Raw genomic sequence first — 12,315 nt, forward strand, 5'->3', positions numbered from 1 at the left:
CCATGTGTGTGTGAGGTGTTATCAAATTGCAGTTGACTTACGTGACCCCAGCAAGAGCCTTTCAAAGCATGTGACGAAACAAAGGTGGTTTCCTCTGCAGAGCCTTCCATGGTGGTCTCTCATCCAACAATTGACCCTGTTTAGCTTCTGAGATGTGATAAGATCAGGGTCCTGATCAGGGCAATGCCTCTCTATTTCTATGTGAGCTGATCAGTCAGTCAGCCAGCAATTATAACTAACATGACATTAAAAATATTACTTGGAGCAGCAGTGGCGTAGTGGCTAAGAGCAGTGGCTAAGAGCAGGTGCACTCTGATCTGGAGGAACCGGGTTTGATTCCCAGCTCTGCCGCTTGAGTTGTGGAGGCTTATCTGGGGAATTCAGATTAGCCTGTACACTCCCACACACGCCAGCTGGGTGACCTTGGGACAGTCATAGCTTTTCGAAGCTCTCTCAGCCCCACCTACCTCACAGGGTGTTTGCTGTGAGAAGGGAAGGGCAAGGAGATTGTAAGCCCCTTTGAGTCTCCTATAGGAGAGAAAGGGGGATATAAATCCAAACTCTTCTTCTTCCTGGTGCTCATTTAAATCCATGACATTGATGTTCACAACACTGTGGGTGGCATAGGTGGATTCTGCACATAACACATATAATGTCTTGAGGACGTTTTAAAAAGTCTTTGGGGGAAGAACTTCACACAACTCTCTTCCCCAAAATGAGCTCAACCCATTATATGCCTCTCAACCCGAATTTGCAAAATTCGCTAAACTATCTACCTCCCAACCCATCTCCCAGACCTTTCTCTACATGCTGCTGGAAGTCTCTCTATTTGGTAATGGAAAGGATTGTCAGGTATCAGCTGACTTTTGATCTCCCCCCCACCCCCACAACCCGGGTTGAAGTTGTTTCCTCCCTGCTGAGCGAATGCAAAAGCAGGCAGGAAACGCTTTATTTCTCCAGCTCAAACCTCTTACTTTCATTTCTGCTGCTTGGGCCCGCCATTTTGCGTGCTGAAGGAGATTCTCCATGAAGATTCCACACGGAGGTTTCCTCTGCTTGCAGCTCATCTGTTTGCTATTTCACTGTGAAAAGTAGATAAATAGTTTCTTTTGCCTAGCAATCCCATGCACATGTTATTTTTATGCTGTGCGGAATCCACCATAGTTTGGAGGCAATGGTGTGCCTGGAAGGGGGGGGTGCATGAGGGGGCTCATGACCCAGATGCCATTAACCTGGTCACATGGGGGCAAATTTGGCCACCCATCCTGCTCACTCACTTGCTTGCTTGCCTCACTGGCTTGCCTGGCCACCCTGCTCGTTGCTTGGCCACCAGCTGCCTTCCCACCCCACTTGCTTGCCTGCCCTGTCCTGCCCGCCGCTTGCCTGTCTAAGGGTCTGTTACTCCAGTCAACAATTGAGACTCAGGAAGGGTTCAAGAACTTCATTGAACTGTGTCAGGACCTGGGCTGGCGCTCAGGCCTTTACAGCTAGCGAATATCTCCAAACATTTTCCCTTCAGGTATTCCGCCCTCCCATGGATTCCCACTATTGACCGTATGAGAAAATAATAGTGTGAATGGAGTATTGTTTTGTGTTTGCCGCAGGCCAGCGACAGACATACTCCCTTCTCCAGGAAATGGGAGAGTGGGGAGGGGGGGAAGGTTTGCATACTGCACTAGTTGCAAGCAAGCTATAGAAAACAGAGACAGCCAGCCCCCCAGGCTGCAGATAACAGAAAGTGCAGGTGTGACCTTGGCTCCATCTCTTGGCTCCATCTCTTGATGCCAGGCCCAGCCTGACAGCTTGCCCTATTTCCTTCCTTCCTACCTGCCTGGCTCGCTTGCACACCCAGTCCGCCCTGCTCACACCCCACCCACCCACCTGTCATTCTTGCTCGCCCACCCTGCTCACTGTTCACCCACTTGTCCACCAACCTGGCTCACCCTGCCTTCTTGCCTGCCCTGCCCTGCCCACTGTTTGCCCACCAACCACACTTGCTCACCTGGCAGCACCAAAAAGAAGGCCCCTTTGCATTTTGACCACAGTTCCAGGGGCGAAGGAGGAAGGCAGAATTTCCTTCAGGCAGAGGCAGCTAATTCCCAGCAACCTGATCTCTCTTGCAGGGACCCATGGAATGGGGTGGGAAGAAGTGGTGCACCTTCAGGTGGGGGGCGGGGTACAATTTCAGAACCTGTCCCAGGCACCGTTTTCTGAAGTTACGCCACTGCCTAGAAATTGGCAGCCATGTTTCCCATCCAAGAACTAACAGGAGCTGACCCTGCTTAGCTTCCATAATAATGCTGCATTTTAATGGGGTGGGGTTTATTTTATTAGAGCCTATTAACTGATATTTAATGAATTTTAATCTGATGTATGTGCTCTATATCATATTTTGTTCACCGTCCTGAGCCCTCCGGGGGAGGGCGGTATATAAACCCAACCAATAAATGAATGAATGAATGAATGAATGAATGAATGAATGAATGAAATGAATGAATGATCTGAAAGATCAGGTAAGTCTGAGCTATCCAGATCATGGCATGGACTAGTCCTAAGGTAATATTCTTGGCAAATAAGTGCCTGAGATAGTTATGTGTGGAAGACAAATAGAAAGGGGATGGCTGGAAACAGGAAACCCCAGAACTCCTAAAATCTTCACCATGAGATAGAGAAAAAAAATTTTTTCCCCTTGATTTGGGGTTTTTTTTCAGAGAGGGAAAAAAAGCAGACACAGGAAGAATACTGCATAATTCTGTTGTTTGGAATGCAAAATTGTGCCTGTATCACCCTGTGATAGCTTTTAAAATATTTAAAATAGGGGATGACACAATTGTTTTTATAGCTTGACATCTTTATGTATACAAATTAAATAGCTGTAGGTGGTTTGTTTTTTTTAAAAAAGCTACTTTATGTAAAAGAACTGTTCCGATGTGTTATGAATGCTAATGATGAAGAACAGGCAGCCGTGAACATGTTAAACTGACGAAGATTATTTGTATCCATTTGCCTCCTTAAATATGGCTGCAGCAAGTTTCATTTTTTTGGGTGTAAATGAAAATACTTATTAAATGTCAGTAGCAGTAGAAAGTGATTGATATCTAATTAAAGTGTCATATGTGATAGTTTTTAAATGTTAATTAATGCCTAAAATTTCTCTAAGTGCTGCTTGACCTATTAATTAATATTAGACAAAAACATATAATTGTCTCCTAAATGAAGTGGTTCCCAAAAGAGTTTTATGGGAAGTAGTTTCCAGAAGGGAGGGGGGGTGGCTTCTAATTTTGGCCCCCCCCCCCCCCCCGGATGTTTTGGCAGAGGAAAAGTCCATGAATTGGTCATTGTTAGATTAGAAAAACACTGTTTTTCATAGCACCTTGGTGTTCGACTTGAGGATTACTGAACCACCAAATTGGTACTTTTACTGAGCAAAATGTTCATGCCAGTAAAATGCTTGGAAATATCAGCAGCATGAGGTTGTTCTGGTAGTGGGAGGCAGAAGAGGGGAAGCGAGAGTCAACCACACTGCCTGGAGTTCCATGGAGCAAAGATGGGATAAAAACTTTATGAGTGGATGGACAGTGCAAACATTTATCATCTGGGTGTCAACCAAAAGGCAAAGACCAGAGACGAATAGATTTTCCACATTCAGTTGCAGAGCTACAAGGGGATGGGGGGTGCGCCGTGCATCGGGCACATGCCTGGGGGCGCGGAAAATCGCTTCCAGGCCCCTCCTTGCCCCCGTGGCACCCCCTGCAGCAGAATGGAGGCCAGCCACATCATAGAGGGGCCAGGGACCCCCAGCAGATTGGCACTGCTGCATTGCCTTCCCAGAGCTTAGCTGGGTGACATCCCTCTCCCCTGAGCTGGTGTTTGCGAGATGGAAAAGAGGGCGAGGGGGGGCGGGGGAAGTCGAATGGGTGACCCGGAGTTCCCTCCCAAGCAGTGCCAGATCTTAAGTGGTGTGACTTGGACACCCACCACCGGTGCCAGTCAGGAGCAGACCTCCCAAAGCCTGAAACACTTGCCCAAGACCGGAATTACTGGAGAGCACTTGCTGTTCAATATCCTACTTACCATGGAAGAGTCTAAGTAAAATGTGGCTCTACTCACCACTGGGCAATGCTTTATCCTGAGCTGGCTGACAAAGACATTTGGATCACTAACAATGGCTGTAATTAACAACAGAGAGAAATACCTAGTCTATGTTTTTTAAAGTTTTTTACATTGAGAAGTTCAATGCTTTGAGTAGGCATGTTATAATTTTTCTTTCCTATACTAACAATAATCTTATTCAATGGGAGGAGTTAAACCATATGATAAAATAGTTATATTTTAACAACAAGCAACAAAAAAGCCCCACCATTATATGGTGCGTATTGTACAAATTTAAACCTTGGGGATAGGCCTCATGGCCAAAATGTAGTTGGCTTACATGTATTTTATGTCATTTATAACTGTAGAAGAAGAAGAGTTGGATTTATATTCCCCCTTTCTCTCCTGCAAGGAGGGGCTTACAAATTCCTTTCCCTTCCCCCCCTCACAACAAACATCACAGGCTCTCTATGAATTTCAGGGTGACATTCAACATACTTCTTTACAGCCTGTTTGTGAACTTTGGGGTGACATGCAGCATATTTCCTCACAGCCTGTCTGTGGACTGATGGGTTTGTTTTTGCATATTTTGCAGCAGCTTCCTGTAGTTGTCTTTTTCTAATGCAATGTGTTATTGCTCTCTTTCACCTGGTGGGCTCCAAAAGATGTCATGTGGAAGCAGCCGTTGTATTTTCAGGATGCAGAAAGGAAGTGTTCTGCCATTGGATGCTGATGAGTGAGAAGACCGTGAAGAGATTCAGGGTAGGGTTGAAGGGCAAGGAGCTGGACTGGACTGCCACTGCAGCACAATCCTGGGGACTCATCCCCCCACTTCAGAGCACAACACCAAGCACAGGGTGATCAGATTTTGTAGGTTCGGTGGTTTTTGAGTTCTTTTGATGAGTCAGTCAGTGAGTCAGTCAGTGGTATTTCACGTTTATAGATATAGATTGTTTAAAGTTTTTGTGATTTAATATAATTTTAGCATTTTTGTAATTGACAGATATTTCCATGTACAAGGGTTTTTTCTTCTTCTTCTTCTTCTTCTTCTTCTTCTTCTTCTTCTTCTTCTTCTTCTTCTTCTTCTTCTTCTTCTTCTTCTTCTTCTTCTTCTTCTTCTTCTTCTTCTTCTTCTTCTTCTTCTTCTTCTTCTTCTTCTTCTTCTTCTTCTTCTTCTTCTTCTTCTTCTTCTCTCCCCCCCCCCCCCCAAATTAGTTCAGGGTTGACATCCCCCCTTTTGTTTGTTTTCTATGTGTACCTGAAATATGAACATTTAACCAAACTGTGTGTTGGCTACCCTCCTCTGCAGTGCCAGATGTTCTGTAGGCTGGTGACTGGATAGAGCAGCCTGAGCCAATCGAAATAAGGATTAAATTCTTCAGTGGGAAGCTGTCTGAAAGAGAGTAAATAAATCCAAAAGCTAATACATTTCCCTTCCAGAAGAGAATAGTTTCATTGGTTGTTCGTGAATGCTGGTGTGTCACCCAAATATCACAGTCTGTCACATTTGACGTGCATGTCATCACTGGCCTATTCCCAGAGGTGGGATCCAACCAGTTCTCACCACTTCTCTAGAAGTGGTTACTAATTTTTTCTGAGTGCCGAGAAGGGGTTACTGAAGCAACCTCCCTGCCCAATAGGGACTGGAGGTGCGTGTGTGCGGCGGCGCCACTGTTTGAGTCCCACCACCATTGGAACCTGTTATTAAAATGTTTGGATCCCACCACTTCCTATTCCCTTGTGAACCTGCCTGCAGTCACCTTTGGAGGCCTTTCTTCAGGTGCCCTCACCTTCTGACTTTAAAGGGCCTTCTTGGTCGTGGCACCAAAGCTCTGGAACTTTCTCCCCAGGGAGATTCATCTGTCCCCTTCTGTTGCCCTCTTTTGCCAGCAGGTGAAGACTTTTTTTGTTTGTCTCTGTTTGGCACTCACTCAGGGACTCCTCTTTCCCAACCATTGTTTTAATTATTGTATCTTATGTATTTCTTAATCTGTTTTTAATGGTTTTTTAATGTTTGTGTTGTAATGGCTTTAAAATGTGGTTTAATCATGGATGTTTTAAGTTGTTAGCCACTTTGGGGGCCCTTGTAAGGACAGAAAAGCAGAGTACAAATTTTGCAAATAAATCAACAAATAATGGGGGAAGGGAGATTGTTGGGCAATATCCTCAGATGGGAGAAAAGGTGGGGGGAAAGTATGAGAGAGAGAGAGAGAGAGAGAGAGAGAGAGAGAGAGAGAGAGAGAGAGAGATGGGTCAACTATCTTCCTGACTAGTCTCCCTGAATGCCAAGAGAAACCTTTTGACACAGGAGGTATATCATTCCAAAGTTCTTCCAAGTTTCAGAATAATTCAAGAAATTGTTGTCGATTTTCTCAGTCCAATGTTTTTTTTTTCCTTTCAGCCTTGAATCTGTGCTTATCTTCAGTTGTACAAGGATAGATTTTTTTTAAAGTATCCAAAATAGATTTGCTAGCCAGTACTCAAAATAGATTTGAGAGCCGGCGTAGTGGAGTGGTTAAGAGCAGGTGCACTCTAATCTGGAGAACCGGGTTTGATCCCCGCTCTGCCACTTGAGCCGTGGAGGCTTATTTGGAGAACCAGATTAGCCTGTGCACTCCAACACATGCCAGCTGGGTGACCTTGGGCTAGTCACAGTTCTTCAGAACTCTCTCAGCCCCACCCACCTCACAGGGTGTCGGGGGGGGGGGAAGGGAAAGGAGATTGTAAACCCCTTTGAGTCTCCTTACAGGAGAGAAAGGGGGGATATAAATTCAAACTCTTCTTCTCGTCTAGCTCACTAATGGTTACAATAAGCAGTTTGAACTATCCCAGTTTTGCACATGGCAGACAGAGAGAGAGAGAGAGAGAGAGAGAGAGAAAGAGAGAGATCATGCTAGGCTAATGGTGGCTTATGCATTTCTTGCGGGTGGCAGGATTTAAAATTGGGGCTTTTCACTCCAAAGCTCAAACACTTAACCAGTAAACTTCTCCCCTTAAGTAGAATAAACATGTTCTAAGGAGTTAAAGGAGTTAAAACAAGGGTGTCCAACTCTGGCTCTTCAGATGTTCATGCCAGCAGGGGCTGATGGGAATTGTAGTCCATGAACATCTGAAGCACCAGAGTTGGATACCCCTGAGTTAAAAGATCTCAGTAATATTTCCATTCCTGTGACTAATCCTGTTACCATATGGGTATACCAGGATTAACTGGGCTACATTCTGCATCTTCATTTGACCTCTCTTACATTCACAGAGGTCAATTATAACCAATTAAGAAATCTACCAATGTTGTCAGTATCTTTTCTGGGATACGTGGGAGCAGGCTGTCTGATTATCTTGCCGGAACAATAAATTTTCAGCCCACCTGCAAATCACCAGATGTTTTGATATTTTCACTATCTGTTATGGAAAAATATTTGGGAGGGAGAAAAAAATTGGAGACAATTATTCTGAGTGACAAATGGGTGTCAAGATTCCTAGAGAATTATCACAGCTCTCTATCCCACAACTGCAAATAAAAACACATATGCAAATGAGAATGTTAAATATGTCAATGCTCCGAGAACTGGAGCGATTGGAAAAACCATGGGGAGGGTGGAGAAGTGAGGACTGTGTGTCGTTTAGTATATTCATCCCCTGGTGAACATGAACTAGAGTAAGACAGATGACTTTATTATTAATTATTTATATTGTACTGTTGGGTGTCAGTCCTAAGCATAACAGCTGTTGAGCTGGATCCAACATGATTTTTCCACCAGTAGAATGGAACAGCTTTGCCTTCCTTTTCTTCTGCAGCTCAAGAATTTCCACGGCATGCTTCTGGGGGCAGGGGACCTTGAGGTACAACTTAAGGACATTCTCTAGTCAGAGGAGGAATTGGTGGGAATTTCTTTTTATGGAACATTTAGTCTGGATCCAGCACCCTGAAAACGTTCCTCATCATTGTCCAGGGGGCTTCTTACTTCCAACTGAAGCGATGTTTCCTCCATATCTCTACCCCAGCAGAATTGCTGTATTCCCCAATGCAGTGTAAGGTGAATTGGCCTACACGTCACTGAGGGGAAGTGTAGTAGAAGTGGAGGGAGCACCTGGTGGAGCCGGGGCAGATACTGGCTGAGCCTGATGTTTGAGGGCAGAGACTGCTGAACATGCAAGTGAACCCAATAGCAAAAGATTTCAAGTCAAGTAGTGTTCTGCCCCCCCAAGTGAATCTGTTTGAGGTGCCCTGTTCTTGGCTAGGACAGAATGGGGGAGACAGAGGCCCGTTTCAACAGTTCTTATAATAGGTTTATTACTGGAGAGAAACAAGACCCTAACTCCTCCCTTGGGTCTATCTAAATCAGAGTACTTGCTTGTCTTGAGCAGGTTTGAAGCTGTAGACTGTGTCTTCTCTTGGTCGCACAGTCTATCAAAAACCTACACACACTGATAGATATCTACATAAAAACTCCAATCATCACCCAGAAAAAAGGAACAAATAAAAACTGTGGCAGATAGTGCAAAAAGAATCTGTGAAACCCACCTCCTTCAAGATGGACTGAATCACTAAACTGGGCTCTACAGGCAAATGGTTACTCTACGACAGACATCAGAAGAGCTGCAAGACCAAGAACAAATCATAGGAATGAAAATTAACAGCCACCCAGAGGGAAGGTGTTCTTACCAGTGGCGTAGCACCAAGGGGTCAGGGGGGCACAATGCACCAGGCGCATTCCGGGGTGTGGTGGGGCATTCTGGGGCATGGTGGGGGTGTGGCAGGGGCACAGGGCTCACACGTGCTCTGGGCGCAGTTCCCCCTCACTGCGGCACTGGATCTTACCATACATCAAGGGAATCACTGATTGAATAGGGAACCTGATGAAGAAACATAACCTCCAAACAATCTTCGGACCCACCAAGAAAATTCAACAAATGCTACGTTCAGCAAAGGATAAGAAGGGTCCTCAAATTTCTGCAAGAGTTTACTGCATGCCTTGCCGCTATGGACAAGTTTACATAGGAACCACAAAATTGCAGCGCCCAGACACAAATCAAAGAACATGAAAGGCATTGCGGACTAATTCAGCCGGAAAAAATCAGCAATAGCAGAACACATGATAAACCAAGGTGGACACAGAATGTTATTTGAAAACACAGAAATTCTGGACCACTCTGACAGCCACTACATCAGACTACACAGTGAAGCCACTGAAATCCTCAGTTTAATTAATTAATTTAACCATGGGAAATTAAACCATGGGAAATCCTCAAGCATATGGACAATTTCAATTAAGAAACTATGAAAATGAACAAAATTTGGCTACCAATACTTAAAAACACTAGAATCAAGACAATGGTTAGTGAACACTACCCAAACACAGGATGTCTCTCTGCACGAAGCAATTAAATGGATTAAAATGCCAGGCAACTGCTATGCAGATGCCCTCACTGATTATGCAACTTCAGTGTTACATACATATGCTAAAATGGGTGGATTCCACTTAACACATGCAAATTGGACCCTTAACACTTTTAACCAATGCAAGTGGTTCTTTCTCCTACCCTGGACACTCCACTTGCTTTACTATCATCAGATCCTCTGAAGATGCCAGCCACAGATGCAGGCGAAACGTCAGGAGAAAATGCTACTGGAACACGGCCATACAACCCAGAAGACCCACAACACCCTATGTTAGGTAGATTATTACTTTTATAGGTTTCATTGATTTTTATTGTGCTGGTACATGTTGTAACCCACCTTTTGAGTAAGGACAGCACATAAAACTAATGAATTAAACTATATTCCAAATTGACTGTCAAAAGAAGTGAAGCCAATCGCACAATGAGCAAAAACATCACTTGGTCTAATCCGCTTTCACTTGATGAGTGCCAGGAAGGATGTCCATCGGCATTATGCCACGACTTCCTTTTAGGTGCCCCATTTTCCTACATTTTCCTTTGCAGTAACTCTAGAAGTCCACATGCAGAATGGCACATCCTTGTAACGACCTGCCACTCTTCTAGGGCAGGGGTCCCCAATGCTCTAGAAGAGTGGCAGGTGGTTCCCAGCATGTTCCATTCTGCATGTGGACTTCTAGAGATACTGCAAAGAAAGATGCGGGAAAGTGGGGCAACCAAAAAGAAACCAGATCCAGACCAGAATGCAGGCCGAACCAGCATGGTGTAGTGATTAGAAGCAAGTGCACTCTAACCTGGAGAACCAGGTTTGATTCCTCACTCTGCCGCTTGAGCTGTGGAGGTTTACCTGCTGAACCAGATTAGGTTGTGCACTCCAGCCAATGCCAGCTGGGTGACCTTGGGCTAGTCACAGTTCTTTGGAGCTCTCTCAGCTCCACCTACCTCACAGGGGGCAATTTCCCACTGGAGATTAATCCTGGGATAGTCACCTGAAACATCTAGGTTTTCTTGCAGCCACTCCACTGCTGAACCACGGAACACAGATCAATCCCGGTTCTGTTGCTCCCTCTCCCCCTTATCCTGCGTTTCCCCAGTACCTGGTTGCTTGTGCAACTTTTTGGCAAAGCATGTTACCAATCCGCATTGGTGGGGAGGTTCAGGAACCTGATGTAGTTCAATTTCCCACCGTTCACAATGACGCAAATGCTGCCAGCCAATCAGAGTGTGGCGGCCCATGCGCAATGCGCGTGCAGTTATTTCTTTTTGTTTTGGTTTCATTTGGTTTCGTTTAGCTCAACTTCTTCTGTTTTGGTCTAACGTTTAACCTCTCTGATGAGAGAACGAGAGCAAGGGGACGCTCAGCATAATGTTTAAACTCAGAGGGGATGTCTTGCTCACGGTCTTGTGGCTTCACCGGCTGACATGATGACGTGAAGAAAAGTTCCCGCCCCACCACAGCACGACAGCCAATCAGGAGAGACTGGCCAAGACCCACCAAGCTGATCACGCAGCAGTGGGGATTGTTGCATTTCTGGAATCCGATGCAGGCCTACAAGTCTTCCCTGAAAAAAATGGTGCAGCGAGGATGTTGAATCCGCAATGAAAAGTTGCAGTTCATGTTGAAACTTGGATTAATCTATTGTCGAAGGCTTTCACGATCCTCTGAAGATGCCAGCCACGTCAGGAGAGAATGCTGCTAGAACACGGCCATACAGCCCGGAAACCACACAGCACCCAATTGGATTAATCTATTTTTAATTTTCAGTGGGAAATTGCCCAGGGTGTTTGTTGTGAGGGGGGAAGGGAAAGGAGATTGTAAACCCCTTTGAGTCTCCTTACAGGAGAGAAAGGGGGGATATAAATCCAAACCTCTTTTTCCTCCTCCTCCTCCTCCTCCTCCTCCTCCTCCTCCTCCTCCTCCTCCTCCTCCTCCTCCTCCTCCTCCTCCTTCCATGACAAGAGGCATTTAATCTATCCATGGAACTAAAAATGGTGCTTGGCAGAAGGAGGACATTGTCACACTTTCTTAAACCATGGGAAATTAAATTGCCTATTGTGCAAAGCAGGTCATTAAAATATAGAACAGTGATCCCGTTTCGACCCCCCCCCCTTTTTGTGTGTCACAGTTGAACAGCAAAACCAATTGATGCTGAAGTGTTTATATTCCCTTTCTGCTTTTTTGCAGTGAGAAGTGAAGAAAAAGAGCGAGGCCCCAGCCATTCACACTCTCTCATTAGTAGTTCCTCATTTTTCCTTTGTTCGGAGCTTACTGTGTCTGTCAAGGGCTTCTTCAGGATCCGACACATTCATTCAGGTTCTGTAAATGCAGTCTAGTCCCACTTAAAAACATTGTTAATGGCAACTATTAGATACAAAGAGTCCTAGTCTTTTTCTCTCTCTGTATGTGTTTCAAAAAAAATGGTACAAAGAATTCTAGGCCAATGACTGAACAAATCAGCTCTCATTTTTCAGTCTTTTAAGAATCTTCACTAAATGCACATGAACAATAGAAATGCAGCAAGCCCCGGTATCTACCCTCTTCCATAATTGGGAGCATGGCAAGGTATCAATGAATTAAATATTTTTTTAAAATTAAAAATATTAATCGGAAGTTTCTTCGGCTCATTCCGCACATGCAGAATAATGCACTTTCAAACTGCTTTCAGTGCTCTCTGAAGCTGTGCGAAATAGCAAAATCCACTTGCAAACAGTTGTGAAAGTGGTTTGAAAACGCATTATTTTGCGTGTGCGGAAGGGGCCTTCATTTCCAAAGGAGCTGCATCTGAAACAATTGGGGGTGGGGTGGGGGGTAGGGAGAGAGCTAAC

The sequence above is a fragment of the Sphaerodactylus townsendi genome, linkage group LG04 (assembly GCF_021028975.2).
Source record: "Sphaerodactylus townsendi isolate TG3544 linkage group LG04, MPM_Stown_v2.3, whole genome shotgun sequence".
Classification (NCBI taxonomy): Eukaryota; Metazoa; Chordata; class Lepidosauria; order Squamata; family Sphaerodactylidae; genus Sphaerodactylus; species Sphaerodactylus townsendi.